Source organism: Oncorhynchus clarkii, chromosome 29 (assembly GCF_045791955.1).
Source record: "Oncorhynchus clarkii lewisi isolate Uvic-CL-2024 chromosome 29, UVic_Ocla_1.0, whole genome shotgun sequence".
NCBI classification, from domain to species: domain Eukaryota; kingdom Metazoa; phylum Chordata; class Actinopteri; order Salmoniformes; family Salmonidae; genus Oncorhynchus; species Oncorhynchus clarkii.
In genome coordinates, this window is record NC_092175.1 from 21,994,529 (window position 1) to 22,012,489 (window position 17,961).

The window sequence follows — 17,961 nt, forward strand, 5'->3', positions numbered from 1 at the left end:
ACTGAGCTAAACGACTACCGCCCCGTAGCACTCACTTCCGTCATCATGAAGTGCTTTGAGAGACTAGTCAAGGACCATATCACCTCCACCCTACCTGACACCCTAGACCCACTCCAATTTGCTTACCGCCCAAATAGGTCCACAGACGATGCAATCTCAACCACACTGCACACTGCCCTAACCCATCTGGACAAGAGGAATACCTATGTGAGAATGCTGTTCATTGACTACAGCTCGGCATTCAACACCATAGTACCCTCCAAGCTCGTCATCAAGCTCGAGACCCTGGGTCTCGACCCCGCCCTGTGCAACTGGGTACTGGACTTCCTGACGGGCCGCCCCCAGGTGGTGAGGGTAGGCAACAACATCTCCTCCCCGCTGATCCTCAACACTGGGGCCCCACAAGGGAGCGTTCTGAGCCCTCTCCTGTACTCCCTGTTCACCCACGACTGCGTGGCCACGCACGCCTCCAACTCAATCATCAAGTTTGCGGACGACACAACAGTGGTAGGCTTGATTACCAACAACGACGAGACGGCCTACAGGGAGGAGGTGAGGGCCCTCGGAGTGTGGTGTCAGGAAAATAACCTCACACTCAACGTCAACAAAACTAAGGAGATGATTGTGGACTTCAGGAAACAGCAGAGGGAACACCCCCCTATCCACATCGATGGAACAGTAGTGGAGAGGGTAGCAAGTTTTAAGTTCCTCGGCATACACATCACAGACAAACTGAATTGGTCCACTCACACAGACAGCATTGTGAAGAAGGCGCAGCAGCGCCTCTTCAACCTCAGGAGGCTGAAGAAATTCGGCTTGTCACCAAAAGCACTGACAAACTTCTACAGATGCACAATCGAGAGCATCCTGGCGGGCTGTATCACCGCCTGGTACGGCAACTGCTCCGCCCTCAACCGTAAGGCTCTCCAGAGGGTAGTGAGGTCTGCACAACGCATCACCGGGGGCAAACTACCTGCCCTCCAGGACACCTACACCACCCGATGTCACAGGAAGGCCATAAAGATCATCAAGGACATCAACCACCCGAGCCACTGCCTGTTCACCCCGCTATCATCCAGAAGGCGAGGTCAGTACAGGTGCATCAAAGCTGGGACCGAGAGACTGAAAAACAGCTTCTATCTCAAGGCCATCAGACTGTTAAACAGCCACCACTAACATTGAGTGGCTGCTGCCAACACACTGACACTGACTCAACTCCAGCCACTTTAATAATGGGAATTGATGGGAAATGATGTAAATATATCACTAGCCACTTTAAACAATGCTACCTTATATAATGTTACTTACCCTACATTATTCATCTCATATGCATACGTATATACTGTACTCTATATCATCGACTGTATCCTTATGTAATACATGTATCACTAGCCACTTTAACTATGCCACTTTGTTTACATACTCATCTCATATGTATATACTGTACTCGATACCATCTACTGTATCTTGCCTATGCTGCTCTGTACCATCACTCATTCATATATCCTTATGTACATATTCTTTATCCCCTTACACCCCTGTGTACAAGACAGTAGTTTTGGAATTGTTAGTTAGATTACTTGTTGGTTATTACTGCATTGTCGGAACTTGAAGCACAAGCATTTCGCTACTCTCGCATTAACATCTGCTAACCATGTGTATGTGACAAATAAAATTTGATTTGATTTGATTTTTTTTTTTAAATTCTATGAGATATTGAAGGGTCTGATGAGAAATTACAATGGTGCGGTTAAAGATGCAATCGCGAACTAACACACAAACATTCATGGACATTTGGCTAGCTAGCTGTTGCTAGCTAGTTTGTCCTGGGAGATGAACAATGGGATGTTATTTTACCTGACATGCATATGTGACCTGATTCAGGACACTAGGCATATGTCACAAGTCCCAACTTCACAGCAGAGCCTTTTGAAAGTAAAAAAATATCTTTTTTATCAAAATGCATTTTTTGGCAGAAATGCATTCTTGAACATGTGAACTTTCATGTGCCTCAATATCAAACTTGTATGTCATCTGTAAATACGAATAAAATTGTTAAATGATTAGTTGGTTTAGCCACAGAAAAAGTAAGCAACCTTCCCGCTAGCCATGATTGGCTGAGATAATGAGTGGGCTGGACATGCCAAGAGATTAGTTTTGATTGGTTTGTGGTGTTGCGTCTATAAAATGAGCTGCTCGTAATGAGTAAATAATCATTTCTACTGCAGTTTTTCTAAAGATATTATGTTAGCCATGGAGAACTGCAAATATGTTGCTACTGCGCTCAATAACATTGCGGCCCTGAATTTATCAGGCGCTATCTACAAAGGTCAGTAGGAAAAAGTTGTGATGGACTACTTTCTGGACTACGATCGTGCCATGCAATGTTGACACTCATTTCATAACACGTTTTGAAATCAGTGGAACACAACGGGCCAAACAAGCTATGCAGACTAAATGGAAAAAGCACAGGATGTCTTATAAAAGGGGTTGCAGTCTGCCGTGAAGCTTTCATCCATGTATACAGGTAAGAATCTAGCTACAGATTCAGATATTATAAGTTTCTAATTTTGTCAGAAAGTTGTTTTCATCACAAGCTACAGCTTGCTGGAGTTCGATGGCTGGCTTGCTTTTTTAAATGTAACCTTTATTTAACTAGGCAAGTCAGTTAAGAACAAATTCTTTACAATGACGGCCTACCAGGGAACAGTGGGTTAACTGCCTTGTTCAGGGGCAAAATGACAGACTTATCTTGTTAGCTTGTCAACTACTCCAATGCATTAACCACTAGGCTAACTAACAATTAACAATTAACTTAATGTGAAGCTTTCATCCATGTATACAGGTAAGAATCTAGCTAAAGATTCAAATATTATATGTTTCTAATTTTGTCAGAAATTTGTGTTGATTGCAAGCTAAAGCTTGCTGTTAGCGAGCCAGCTGGAGTTCAATGGCTGGCTTGCTAACTAACAATTAACCTAATGTTATTTGGTTTAGCTTGCTATGACAATCGGTTTGTATTGCTAGTAACGTTAGTCTATGGATTGGGATTATAGTTCATTTTTTAGCTAGCTAGCTAATGTTAACGTGACATGTCTAAGCAAAATATCCCATGTTAAATCTTTAGCTGAGGTTAGATGGCTGACTTGCTAGCTAACATTAACTTATGTGTATGAAGCATGTGTACCGTTAACAATGTTTTCTCAGAATGCCATTTCACATTGCTAGTTATAGCCTAATGTTAGCTAGCTAACAGTGAATTTATTAGTTAACATTAGCTAGCTATGACAATCGGTTTGTATTGCTAGTTAATGCTTGCTGTTAGCTAGCCAGCTGATGTTAGATGGCTGGCGAGCTACAGTAGCTAACATTACCTGTATGAACTGTGTGTAGTGATATCTCAGAATGCCATTTCTCATGTATTGTATAATAATTATAGAATATTTGTATCTGGAATTTGTCTTTCAGCATTAATCAGTAGAACACGCCCGACTCTAATCCACCAGTCATACAGTCATCAAAAAGAGAGCTAGCACAAGCAAGCAAAGGCAGCAGCACAGTCATCAACTACATGCACCATTTCTTCACCAACTACGGAGATGGGAAAACACGTGTGGACCTAAATTGTGATAACTGCAGTGGCCAAAACAAGACAAGTTTGTGCTCTGGTATTGTGCCTGGTGGACCATGCACATGCTCCACCAGAATCTGGACCTTCACTTCCTGATCACAGGCCACACCAAATTTGCCCCTCACTGTTGCTTCGGCCTCATCAAGCAGCGCTTCAGAAAGACCAGAGTGAACACTTTGTCCGAGATTGCTGGTGTTGTGAAGGACAGCACTGTGACAGGGGTCAACATCCTACAGCTGGTTGGACTGGAGGATGGTACGGTGCTGGTGGAAAGCTATGGCTGACAACAACACCTGACTCCATACTTCAGGCCGCTGCCACAGATGAAGCAGTACTAGCACTTCAGGTAAAACATTATTAATGTATCTGTACATTACTTTACTTTTTATATTTTTGACAACTTTTACTTCACTATATTTGTAAAGAAAATAATGTACTTTTTACTCCATACATTTTCCTTGACACCCAAAAATACTTGTTACATTTTGACAGGAAAGTTGTCCAATTCAAACACTTGTCAATAGAACATCACTGGTCATCCATACTGCCTCTGATTTGGCAGACTCAAGATAAATGCTTAATTTGTAAATTGTCTGAGTGTTGGAGTGTGCCCCTGGCTATCCATAAATAAAAATAATATTGCACCGTCTGGTTTGCTTAATATGAGGAAGTTGAAATGGTTTATATTTTTACTTTTGATACTCAAGTACATTTACTCAAGTATGACAATTTAGTACTTTTCCACCACTGGGTGTTATAGCATTTATTTCACATGATCCATCAATTTAGACAAGTGTAAGTGTCAACTAATTTAAAATATTTTTATCTGGACACTTTCTGTTTACCTGGAATTTTTCCTTATTGTAGGCTACTACCCCTTTTAGTCTTTAGCACATGTCCTCATGTGAATCCTTAAAGAGATGGGTGGGGCTTGCTTAAGAGGGCGTGAACAATGCTGAATGGGTGTAGACAAAGGAGAGCCCGCTAGTAGGTACAGAAACATGCAAAGGCAATTTTCTCAAAAGTGAGTTTACAAGTGTATCAACTTTTAAAGTGGATTACTTTCCCATTGTTCCTCAAAAATGCTATGTATGATATACCATTTTGAATCTCTCTACTTTTATCCAATGAGTCTCTACTTTTTTATCCAATGAGTCTTCTTTCATCCAATGTAAAAAACAAAAATTCTAATTTTGCTACGTAAGACGGAATCCAAGTGATGAGTCACAAATGGTCCTCTTTTTATCTGGTTCTTTGTTGAATGTTGACCCAGAGTCATACAAAATCCTGTGTTTCTCTACTCCAACGATTAATCCATAGATAAAAAGGTAAACCTAGTTAGTTTTTAGTTATGTTTAATTAATTTCTCATAATTTGTATTTTAAGCATCATGTGAGTTTGTATCTTTCTGATATCCAATAAGGAGGGAACATGCTTGCAGCGGGTGGAGCGTCTGGCTACGCAGTCACTTGTATATGCATGCGAGCGGTTCGGGTGAAATCATTGAACAATATGAATGTGTAATTTTTTTGCCAAGGGTGAAATGATTGAATAACAATGCTTGCACATGCAACGTGGCCGATGTGGTTTGCATGTAACAGTGACATGTTAACATCCCCTAAACTCTGCAAATAGTTTTTCTATTCTTTTGAGAAAATATAGAAAATATTAGATCCAGATTGACAGTAGCCGACACCATACCAGCATTTCTGGTCACGAGGCACTTGAGGCAACTACTCTGAGTCTGTCTGCTGCTTACGTTTGCTTCTTTGAGCAAATATCATTTGAGTCCCTCCTTGATACTGTAGCTCACATGAAGATCTCCTTCTGTCCCTTGGATGTGATCCCTACTAGACTACTAAAAGAGCTAATGCCTACTGTTGGGTCCAACAGGATTCTGTGTATTATAATTCTGGATTCTGTGTATTATAAATAGAACCCTATCTTCTTAATCTTAAAACTGTTCTTGTCCAACCTCTCTCTAAAAAGCTCGATCTAGACCCCTCCTCACTGAATAATTATAGACCTCTCTCTAAACTTCCCTTTTAACCAAGATTAGATTTTTTTTATTTTCAGCAACTGGTGGGCTTCTGCTCACTTCACAGCACGGAAACTGCTTTATTGAAAGTCAGCAATGACCTGCTGTTGGCTACTGATGCCTGTGAATGCTTTATTCTAGTTATTTGGGTTCTAAGTGCCTTGTTTGATACTATTGATCATAACATCCTTGTATCATTTCAATGTATGGTTTAAATTAGCTATTTTTTTCATTCTCTTTTCTCATGTCTTTGTTTCTTTGTTAGTAGTTTTATTTGATTATTTTATGACTTGAAGCACTTTTACTTGTATTGAAAAGTGATAGTTAGTTGTCTAGCTAGCAGCAGTCAAGAACTTTGCCACTGAGCATGGCAATGGAACATAAATAACAAACGACTGGGTGGCGTCCGTAAATATCAAACTAATCGAACAAATGACTGGGTCGCATCTCTGGCAACCAAAAGATGAGAACGTATGAATTTGCTTATAAAAATGAAAATATCAATGAAAAAGTATTTATTCCGGTAAATGTGTGCTTTCATATTGTTTTCTTTGTCAATTGTGGTATAAGCGGGATAAGTGCCTCCGCTCTGTACATTCTGCACGAGTATTCAACAATGCAAGGGCCGTAAAGTCCCCACCACAGGAAATGGGACTTTAATGATGAAAACTGAAAAAACATACAATGGAAAAGGAGCTACACTCCATGGGCAAATACAATAGAACATACAGTATAACAGATTTGTTTGTCCAGGGGTGACACAGTTTTTATGTGTGTCTGTAAGGTAGTGCCAATACACCTTGTCATCCCCAGTAGCGGCATAACAGTAGCATGTTGCATGTCTATAGTGCAATCTGAACGTGCCTGTCTGTCAGTTTGTTTGATTAGATCGTCACGTCCACAGTGCCTGAAGGTCCTCCCACTTAATGAGTCTTGTTGCTGATGACCTAATATGTACTCTGTCCACACCAACCCATGATTAACAAGCCCCTGACTGCTCTGATCAATGCAGTATTCTGTTCGGGAGGGAAAATGCTTGTGCATTGTGAAGTCACTTCATACAAGGCAGTACAGTCTGGTTTATATCCTTTAATTAGGGTCTGGTGGCTGGCCCCTGCAATGCTCTCTTCTGTACTGTCGCTCTATCTTTACATTAGAGGTCCATGTTCCTTGATGTCAGGCACGTCCAGAACTGACTTGTGTTGGGAACGCAGCAATTGGTAAGGGTACCCAAGTGAGGAAAAAGAGAATCTCCACATGTTGTCTAAGTAATAGTGCAATGTTTCTTGCAGTAGTACTGTAGTGTGGCTGCTGTCATGTGTTCATGTTGTTTGTAACTGCTAAATTGTTTGTTATGCCCCTCAAAAGGGCCGTAGATACTGTGTGACAGCTTTTGTATGCACATTGTCCGTTTCAGTTGGATAGCGTGCCGCAGTATAAGAAAGGCCATAGAGCAAAACAAGTGTGTTCAATACAATTGTAGCGCTGGCAAGGATATAGTGCTTTGTTTCAGTTTGTTTCTAATGGAAATATCCCCATTTGACGGATGTGTGACGAGTGAAGATCCGTCATATTGATATACATGTCCTACTGGATGCCATAGATAAGACTCTTGTTAGATTTGAGGAGCGTATTACCTCCATCTACTGGATAATGGAAATAATTCAGAAATATTTTCTTTACAAATGTCTGAAATGTCTGAAATGCAGAAGAGAGGTAACGATAGTCCTTTAGAATCTTTCACTATATAGTGTGGGCCTTTGCATTCTTTCACCTTAGCAGCATTGTATAGTGACTGAAAGTAGAGACCAAAAAGAAGATTGACATACCTCTGATCGGCTACACTGAGATTGACCTGTGAACAGAAAGATGGATGTACAGAGCACGGTGAGGGGAAAAAATAGTATACAGTGCATTCAGAAAGTATTCAGAACCCTTGATTTTTTCCACATTTTGTTATGTTACAGCATTTTTTTTGGGGGGGGGGGCGACGGGTAGCCTAGTGGTTAGAGCGTTGGACTAGTAAGCAAAAGGTTGCAAGATCCGCAGCTGGCAAGGTAAAAATCTGTCGTTCTACCCCTGATCAAGGCAGTTAACTTTTTTCCCCTCAATCTACACAAAATACACCATGACAAAGCAAAAAAAGGTTTTTAGAAATATTTGCAATGTATAAAAAATCCCGTAAATATCACATTTGCATAAGTATTCAGACCCTTTGCTATGAGATTTGAAATTTAGCTCAGGTGCATACTGTTTTCATTCATCATCCTTGATATGTTTCTATGACTTGATTGGTGTCCAGCTGTGATTGTAATTTTGTCAAATCACCAGCATATAAAGAGTTCAAAATGTTCAGTATTTCTGTGTTCATTTCAGAACAACATATGGACTCTTTAGACATACAGAATTGTGAAGGAATGCATGCTGAAGGAAAATAGAGCCACTCTACAAATTATTACTAATCCAAACACTATCGTGAACAATAGGCGTTCTATGCCTCCAGACAAGGGCTAAGGATTTATAAAATAATGATTATAATTATATAATAATAATAATAATGATTATACTAAATTATTATTTTCAATGATGTTCTGAATCTCTTCAGTTTTTGTTGGAAAGGAAAGGGTTAACACAGAAGGTAAAGAAAAAAAGATCCAATCAGGATTTTTTTTCTTTGCTGGTCTCTGGGGAGATACAATAAATCTAGCTAGCTTAATCAGCCATTGGCTAAACCATCCGAAGCTAGATTAAGGCATCTGCCGTTCAACGGTATTTGGATAATATTTTGGAGTGACAGTGGAAAAAAACAATCACATTTTGACTGAATGGGTTGGACCGTTTTTGCAAAAACTGGGAACTTCTGGCTTCCTGAAGGTCAACAGGTCACTGAGCAATTGCGAACAGTCGTTTTCCCATGGTCGAGCTAGCTATCTTTTGTTGTCGGCTAGTTTTCAGCGGCTGCAGCAGGTGTTATCAAAGAGGATAATGTTGCTAATTTGTTAGCTTCTCCCTTTTCAAGAATAACTTTCAACAAGAGTAAGTTTCAATTGATCATCTGGTGGGTGGAACTGTCACGTTTTTTTGTCACGTTCTGACCTTAGTTCTTTTGTTGTGTCTTTGTTTTAGTATGGTCAGGGCGTGAGTTGGGTGGGTTGTCTACGTTAGTTTTTCTATGATTTGCTATTTCTGTGTTTGGCCTGGTATGGTTCTCAATCAGAGGCAGCTGTCAATCGTTGTCCCTGATTAAGAACCATATTTAGGTAGCCTGTTTTCTATTGTGTTTCGTGGGTGATTATTTTCTGTTGTCTGTTGTGTGTCTGCACCAGACAGAACGGTTTTCGGTCGTTTCTCTTTGTTATTTTGGTTATGTCCGTGTTCATTCGAATAAATATGGACACATACCACGCTGCACCTTGGTCCTCACCTTCTTCCACCAACAACGGCCGTTACAGAATCGCCCACCACCAAAGGACCAAGCAGCGTGGTAACAGGCAGCAGCAGCAGGAGCAGCGCTATAAGGAGGAATGGACATGGGAGGACATTCTGGACAGCAAGGGTTGCTACACATGGGAGGGGCTGGAAGGGATCGCCTCACATGGGAACAGGTGGATGCAGCCAGGAGAGTAGAGGCAGCAGGTAAAGGGAGCCAGCGCTTTGAGGGAACGCGGCTGACAAGGAAGCCCGAGAGGCACACGTGGAGTGTGGTTAAGTCAGGTAGGAGACCTGAGCCAACTCCCCGTGCTTACCGTGGAGAGAGAGGGACAGGGCAGGCACCGTGTTATGCCGTGAGGCGCACGGTGTCCCCGGTGCGCAGGCATAGCCCGGTGCGATACATAGCAGCGCCTCGTATCGGCCGGGCTAGAGTGGGCATCGAGCCAGGTGCCATGAAGCCGGCTCAGCGCATCTGGTCTCCAGTTCGTCTCCTCGGGCCGGGGTACATGGCACCAGCCTTACGCATGGTGTCCCCGGTTCGCCAGCACAGCCCAGTGCGGGCTATTCCACCTCTCCGCACTGGCCTGGCTACGGGGAGCAGTCAACCAGGTAAGGTTGGGCAGGCTCGGTGCTCGAGAGCTCCAGTGCGCCTTCATGGTCCGGTCTATCCGGTGCCACCTCCACGCACCAGCCCTCCGGTGGCAGCCCCCCGCACCAGGCTGTCTCTCCGTCTCCTTCCTACAGGTGCTCTTGCCTGTCCTGAGCTGCCAGAGTCGCCCGTCTGTCCTGAGCTGCCAGAGTCGCCCGTCTGTCCTGAGCTGCCAGAGTCGCCCGTCTGTCCTGAGCTGCCAGAGTTGCCCGTCTGTCCTGAGCTGCCAGAGTCGCCCGTCTGTCCTGAGCTGCCAGAGTCGCCCGTCTGTCCTGAGCTGCCAGAGTCGCCCGTCTGTCCTGAGCTTCCAGAGTCGCCCGTCTGTCCTGAGCCGCCGGTCAGCCAGGGGCTGCCGGAGCCGTCCGTCAGCCAGGAGCTGCCGGAAATGCCCTTCAATCCGGAGCTGCCGGAATCTCCCGTCCGGTGCTGCCGGAGTCTCCCGTCCATTCGGGACCCGTGGCTAGGGTCCCCAGTCCGAGGTTGGCGGTCCACGTCTCACGCCAGAGCCGCCACCACAGACTGACCTCGCCTTCTAGATTATAGCGGGGAGAACAGGTAGATCTTTTTGGCCTTCCTGTGACATTGGGTGCTGTAGGTGTTCTGGAGGGCATGTAGTTTGCCCCCTTTGGGCAGACTGCACCACCCTCTGGAGAGCCGTGCGGTTGTGGGCAGTGCACTTCAAATCAACGTTTATTTGTCATGTGCGCCGAATACAACATGTATGTATTTCACCTTACAGTGAAATGCTTACTTACAGGCTCTAACCAACAGTTCAATTTTTAAGTAAAAAAAATAGGTATTAGGTGAACAATAGATAAGTAAAGAAATAAAAACAACAGTAAAAAGGACAGTGAAAATTAACAGTAGCGAGGCTATATACAGTGGCGAGGCTTTAACAGTAGCGAGGCTATATACAGTCCCCAGTTAGTCGGGCTAATTGAGGTAGTATGTACATGTAGGTATGGTTAAAGTGACTATGCATATATGGTAAACAGAGAGTAGCAGTAGCGTAAAAGAGGGGATGACGGGTGTTGGGTGGTGTAACATAATGCAGCCAATGCTCTCGATGTTGCAGCTGTAGAATCTTTTGAGGATCTGAGGACCCATGCCAAATCTTTTTAGTTTCCTGAGAGGGAATAGGTTTACTATACCAGGCGATAATACAGCCTGACAGGATGTTCTTAATTGTGCATCTGTAAACGTTTCTGAGGGTTTTAGGTGCCAAGACAAATTTCTTCAGCCTCCTGAGGATGAAGAGGCGATGTTGCGCCTTCTTCACCACACTGTCTGTGTGGATGGACCATTTCAGATCATCAGAGATGTGTACGTCGAGGAACTTGAAGCTTTCCACCTGCTCCACTGTGGTCCCATCGATGTGGATTGGGGTGTACTCCCTCTGCTGTTTCCTGAAGTCTACAATCAGCTCCTTTGTTTTGTTGACATTGAGTGAGAGGTTATTTTCCTGGCACCACACTCCCAGGCCCTCACCTCCCCCTGTAGGCTGTCTCGTCATTGCTGTTAATCAGGCCTACTACTGTTGTGTCGCCTTGACGTTCAGGGAGAGGGCATTTCCCTGGCACCACTCCGCCAGGGTGCTAACCTCCTCCCTTTACGCTGTCTCGTTGTTGTTAATCAGGCCTACCACTGTTGTGTCATCAGCAAGCTTGATGATTGAGTTGGACGCGTGCGTGGCCACACAGTCATGGGTTTACAGGGAGTACAGGAGGGGGCTGAGCACGCACCCTTGTGGGGCCCCTGTGTTGAGGATCAGCGAAGTGGAGGTGTTGTTTCCTACCTTCACCACTTTGGGGCAGCCTGAAAGGAAGTCCAGGACCCAGTTGCACAGGGCGGGGTTCAGACCCAGTGCCCCGAGCTTCATGACGAGCTTGGAGGGTACTACAGTATGGTGTTGAATGCTGAGCTATAGTCAATGAACAGCATTCTTATTTTGGTATTCCACATGTCCAGATAGAATAGGGCAGTGTGCAGTGCGATGGCAATTGCATCGTCTGTGGATCTATTGGGGATGTAAGCAAATTAAAGTGGGTTTGTGGTGTCAGGTAAGGTAGAGGTGATATGATCCTTAACTAGCCTCTCAAAGTAGTTAACACCATGCTGTGTGTGACTGCTTTCTTTCCATCAGCCCTCTGCAGTGGTGTAATGGTGCCTGGAGAAGTATACTCTCCTAAACGGCCCGCCCAGTGAAGGAAAGGCACCCTATGTGAATAATCCTATGTTTTCATTAAAAGTTTTCCTATAGATTTTTCAGATGTTCACTCTCAATCACATTTTTATAGAAAAAAAAGACCAAAAAATGTATGGTCTAAGTTCACAACAATGTTTAAACCACATCCATCTGTTTGGCCTGTCGTGGCCTGTCTCCCCAGTGGGTGGGCCTCTGTCCATCCAGGGCCATCCCTGATGCAAACAGCCCCTGATGACAATTGCGCATCACAAATAGCCTACTAACCAACACTTTAGACTAAACTTTTTCTATACCTGGTTTGCACATTGTTGCCTTATTTATCATGTACTGGTAGATATCGTTGAAACGTCTTTCCTACTCTACCGGCTACTGTTGTCATTCTTCTGTAAGCTGCTCCATGCCAAAACAATTTGAGTGTTTGCTGCACACTTTCGCTGCCTGCAGATTATATTAAGTTTAAACTAGGCTATGTATGTGGCACTCATGCGACTATGTGAATATATTTCATGTTCTTTGCGATTGTGTAGGCTACTTTGTGCATGATTTGTCTGTTGTACTACATAATTGATAAATCATGTACCTCTACTACACTACTTTGATATGCATCGGTAGCGATTAAGATGTGAGTACAAGCGATGTCCACTGAAAAAAAGTGGGTATTGGGGTTATACTTGCCTCCACAACACCACTGGCACATGAGTCAGCTGGTATTACAGTTTCTGTCCTTTCAGAATCACGAACCACACTGAAGGCCTATACTTTTGCCACTGCGCAAACATGTCTATAATAGATATAAAGGCTATTAATGATAATGTTTTAAGAATGTAGTGTATATATTTGCCCTGGCAACGTGGTTTAATGCGCTGACTGAATGGAAACTGATAATTGAGTTTTTCGCTCTGCTAGTCTGGCTGGAAGACCGAGTACACTTTTTTCCAACAGTGAGAGAAGACCAAGACACTCAATATGTGGTCTCAAGAACATTCTCTAATACTACAACATGGACATGGCGCTTGCAATGCCAGGGTTGTGGGTTCAATTCCGACAGGGGAACAGTACAGAAAAAAAGTCTGAAAATGTATGCACTCACTACTGTAAGTCAATCTAGATAAGAGTGTCTGGTAAATTACAAAAATGTTCAGTATATATTTCTTAATCAGGATTGGTGGGTCCCCTGTGGGACGGTTGAGCTAACGTAGGCTAATGCAATTAGCATGAGGTTGTAAGTAACAAGAAAATTCCCCAGGACATGGACATATCTGATATTTGCAGAAAGCTTAAATTCTTGTTAATCTAACTGTACTCTCCAATTTACAGTAGCTATTACAGTAAAATAATACCATGCTTGAGGAGTTTGCACAGTTTTGAAAATGAAATGTTATTAATAAACTAATTAGGCACATTTGGGCAGTCTTGATACATTTTGAACAGAAATGTAATGGTTCAACAACTGTTGTTTTTTTCTTTGTATTATCTTTTACCAGATCTAATGTGTTATATTCTCCTACATTCCTTTCACATTTCCACGAACTTCAAAGTGTTTCCTTTCAAATGGTACCAAGAATTTGCATATCCTTGCTTCAGGACCTTACAGGCAGATTTTGGGTATGTCATATTAGGTGAAAATTGAAAAAAAAGGGGCCGATCCTTAAAAGGTTAAAATAGCCAGCAAGGAGGGAGAGAGTAAACCAATAGAACCAAACAGTCCGGGGGATGGCAGATGTAAAATCCAGTCAGAAAAAAATGTGAAGCTAATCTGTCGTTGTCCACACTTTAGGGTTTAAATAAAGTAAACAGTCGTGACTCAAAGTGAAGTGAAAACTCCCAATGGGTCACCGGCTATTTATTGTGCCAATTGAGAAGGTATCAATTTGAAATATGTCCTCAAATTAAGAGTAAAGTCATGGTCGTGCCAACAGTTTGCCTGTGAGGGTTCCTCAGATACTTTCACCTCAAAGACCACAGATCTGTGGTTACCTAAATGTCAAACTAAGGAATGATGAAATTAGTGATCTGAAAGAAGATCTTTCTGAAATGCTATCAGCCATCTTTCCTCTTGTGGAACAAGCCAATGTTTCACTTTGCCAGTCAACGTAATCAGTTGTATAGCTGTGCGGTCTGTATGCCTTCAGCTTTTTGTCAAAAATATAAATGTCCTTTCAAATAGATAATCTTTTACTCATAACATGATAGTATACTGTACGTAGTGTGACCTGAGAGGAAGTCTCTGTTGTAAACAACAGAGGGCAGTGTGGTCCCATGTTTAAACATCTCAGCACCATGCACTGTGCTGCTTCCCCTGTAGAGCAGTGTTACTGCCACTGAGGTATACTAAGAACTGGAGACTGCCTCCAAGATGTCCGACTGTTGTTTTTAAGGTAACCTACTCACGTTCGCATACGCCGGTTCATGGACCATTTATATTTGGGTTGCATCCGGTTTATACAGACCAAAGTCACATGCACACTAGCACTCAGTGCGCACAGGGAGCAGCGCGAGCAGCGATGATGTCATCACGTCATCCAAAAACATGGCAGACATTGTATGATTATAAAATCAGTCTTGGCGACAATTATTTGAATATTTCAATGGATGTTTTGTGCACAACGGTGATAACTAAAGTGTGTTATTAAGAATTTTCAAATCTGACTTCGCTATGTGGCCGTGTATGGAAATTATCTTTCTGGGCAGCTCAACTGCAGTACTGAAGCAAAACTGAAGGAGCTGTCGAAACAGTGTTTTTAGACCAGAACCCTGGCCCCACGGTTACTGCCCATACAATGAGATGGTTAAAAACAAGGTAAAGTAGTAAAACTAGAAATCTCTGTTTTCCAGCTGAAACCAACCATATGCTTTTTGTCAACTTCTTTGGAAACGTTGAATTGGGTTAAATGCTGAAACTGTTCAATAATTGGGGAATATGGTAAGGTTAGCACAAATGTCAGAGTACAGTACATACTGTATATCAGCACAGGGCATTAGACGCAGGTATACTGTAGCATGACAAATTACAGGGCCAGCTATTCTCATTCCGATCTGCCCTTTAATGTGTTCGGTTTGACCCTGCGAATATAGAAGCTCTAACCAAGCAAATCTCTCTACAGGGTTCCAGTGTTCTCTGTGCTTTGCTATTGAAAACATCAAAATGTACCTTTGTAAGAAAAAGCCAGTCAAAGGCTGAGACTTTATTACTATACACAACAGCATCAGTCCCTTTGACTGTAATACAACCTTGTACACATAATGTACAGGTTCCATGTTTGGAAACTTCTACAGCATGCCATTGACATCAAAAATAGAGATTTGGTAAAAGAATCACGCAAAAAAACATCTCCTTTAAGTGGTATGTTGGTGGCTCTCAAACAAAAGCAAATGCATTCAAATTCTAAGTTCAAAGTATATGGCTTTTAGTGAACACTGAAGGTGAAAGCTACTTTTCCTTATTTATAAAACACTTACAGCAACTTTGCCGGGCACAATAACAATGACACCTCTTATCTATGAAAGTAAGTGGCGAGTATGAATAAAACATTGAGCGATGTTAACAGCAATTCTTTGCTTTGGTTTTTACTTTAGTGGCTTTGTAGCTACCTCTCAGGACCTGGCTGGAATACAGTAACTGAGATCCAAGAGTCAGGAGAGCAGTTCAGTGGAGAGTGGCTGATCTTTTGAAGACAAGTCTCCGCGGCCCATTGTAAAACACTTTGAAAGGAATAAGGGAAATATTGGACCATAACATCTTAGACCGGTGGAAGCTCTCTCCAAATTCATCTGCTTATATATTTATTTAGCTATTTATTTAAAGGTACAATGCAGCCATTTTCATCTCGGTATCAAATCCTCTCTGGGTAACAATGAAGTACCTTACTGAAATAGTCAAAAATAAACAAAAATAGCTTCTTAGCAAAGAGTAATTTCTCAAGCAAGAATTTTGCTAGGACTGTCTGGGAGGGGTCTGAGTGGCAGAAATGTGTTAATGGCAGAGAGGTTTGGATCACTCTTTCTTATTGGTATGTTAACTAATCTACTGTTGATGTCACCAGGCAGGCAACAATTCCATCCATCCCACAAAAACAGGCTGAAATGTCAGGTGGTCTTTTCAAACAGCTCTTACACTAAAAGGGCATCATCATACATTTTACAATTTCACAGTATCATTCCAACCTCATAGTGTGGAAAGACATAAAATACAGCAAATTTTGACTGCACTGGGCCTTTACTATAAATCAGACTCCCAAAGGCAAGTTGTAAGGCATGATTTGCACATCAATGCTCACGTTGAGTGGCTATGAAACAACACTCTCCTTCCTCTATGAAATTCTGTTGAGGCACATTATTGAACGCACTTTTGTTCCGAACAGCCTTCTTCCACAGATGTAATGACAATGACTGATACATAGAGGATGTTATTCCTACAGTGACGATTACAACCTATCCAAATCTAAATCTGTGGCTTACTGGCCACATTCTCGCAAAACTGAAAGCGTGAACCACCACATTTAATTTAACTAGGCAAGTTTGTTAAGAACAAATTCTTATTTACAACGACAGATTTTTACCTTGTCAGCTCAGGGATTCGATCCAGCAACCGGGTCCAACACTCTAACCACTAGGCTACCTGCTGCACCCATTTAACCATGGTAAGGTGACTGGGAACATGGACGAGCACAAACAGACCAGTAATTCAATCAAAGAGGCAAAAGTAAAACCAGCCACGTCACGGCCACCGATGCCTCACTACCAGACAAACGTAACACATTCTACTCCCCCCTTCGAGGAAAACAACACAGATCTGCTGTCTTGGGCCCCGCTGCTCACAAGGACTGCGGGCTTCCGATCTCTTTAGCCTGCATGTGTAGGACTTTCAAGCGTGTTAATCCCGGACGGCATACCAAAACACGTCCTCACTGCGCGCACAGACCAGCTGGCTGGAGTATTTACTGACATATTCAACTGCTCCCTATCTCAGTCTTTTGTCCATCATTGTTCCTGTATCCAAGCAAGCTAAGGTAATTGAACTAAATGACTACTGGCCTGTAGCACTCACTTCTGTCATTATGAAGTGCTTTGAGAGGCTAGTCAAGGACCATGTCACCTCCACCTTGCCTGACACCATAGACCCACTACAGTTTGCCTACAGCCCCAACAGATCCACGTACGATGCAATCGCCATTGCACTGCACACCACCCTATCCCCCAAGGGGGGGACTAGAGCTCTTTCAACACCATTGCCCCCTCCAAGCTTGTCACTAAGATCAGGGTCCTGGGTCTGAACCACTTCCTGTGCAGCTGGGTACTATACTTCCTGATGGGCTGACCCCAGTATGTGAAGGTAGGCAACAACACCTCCACCTCGCTGATCCTCAACACTGGGGCCCCACAAGGGTGTGTGCTCAGCCCCCATCCTGTACTCCCTGTTCACCCATGACTGTGTGGCTCTGCACGACTCCAACTCAGTTATCAAGCTTGCTGATGACACAACAGTGGTAGGCCTGATTAACAACAACGAGACAGCGTAAAGGGAGGAGGTTAGCACCCTGGCGGAGTGGTGCCAAGGAAATGCCCTCTCCCTGAACGTCAAAAAGCAAAGGAGCTGATCGTGGACTATAGGAAACTGCAGAGGAGGGAGCACACATCGACGTGCCGCGGTGGAGAGGGTCAAAAGCTTCAAGATATTTGGCGTGCACATCACTGAGGACCTGAAATGGTCCCGCCACAACGACACCGTGGTGGAGAAAGTGCAACAGCGCCTCTACAACCTCAGGCGGCTGAAGAAATTCAGCATGGCCCCACAAACTTCTACAGATGCACCATTGGGAGCATTCTGTCGAGCTGCATCACACACACACACACACACACACACACACACACACACACACACACACACACACACACACACTCAGCCAATGGTGCTATCTCATGTATATAGAGACACTGGACCATTTATTTTATACTGTTTTCACACTGTGTATTCATATGTATTCTTCAAATGGCGCGTTCTAATA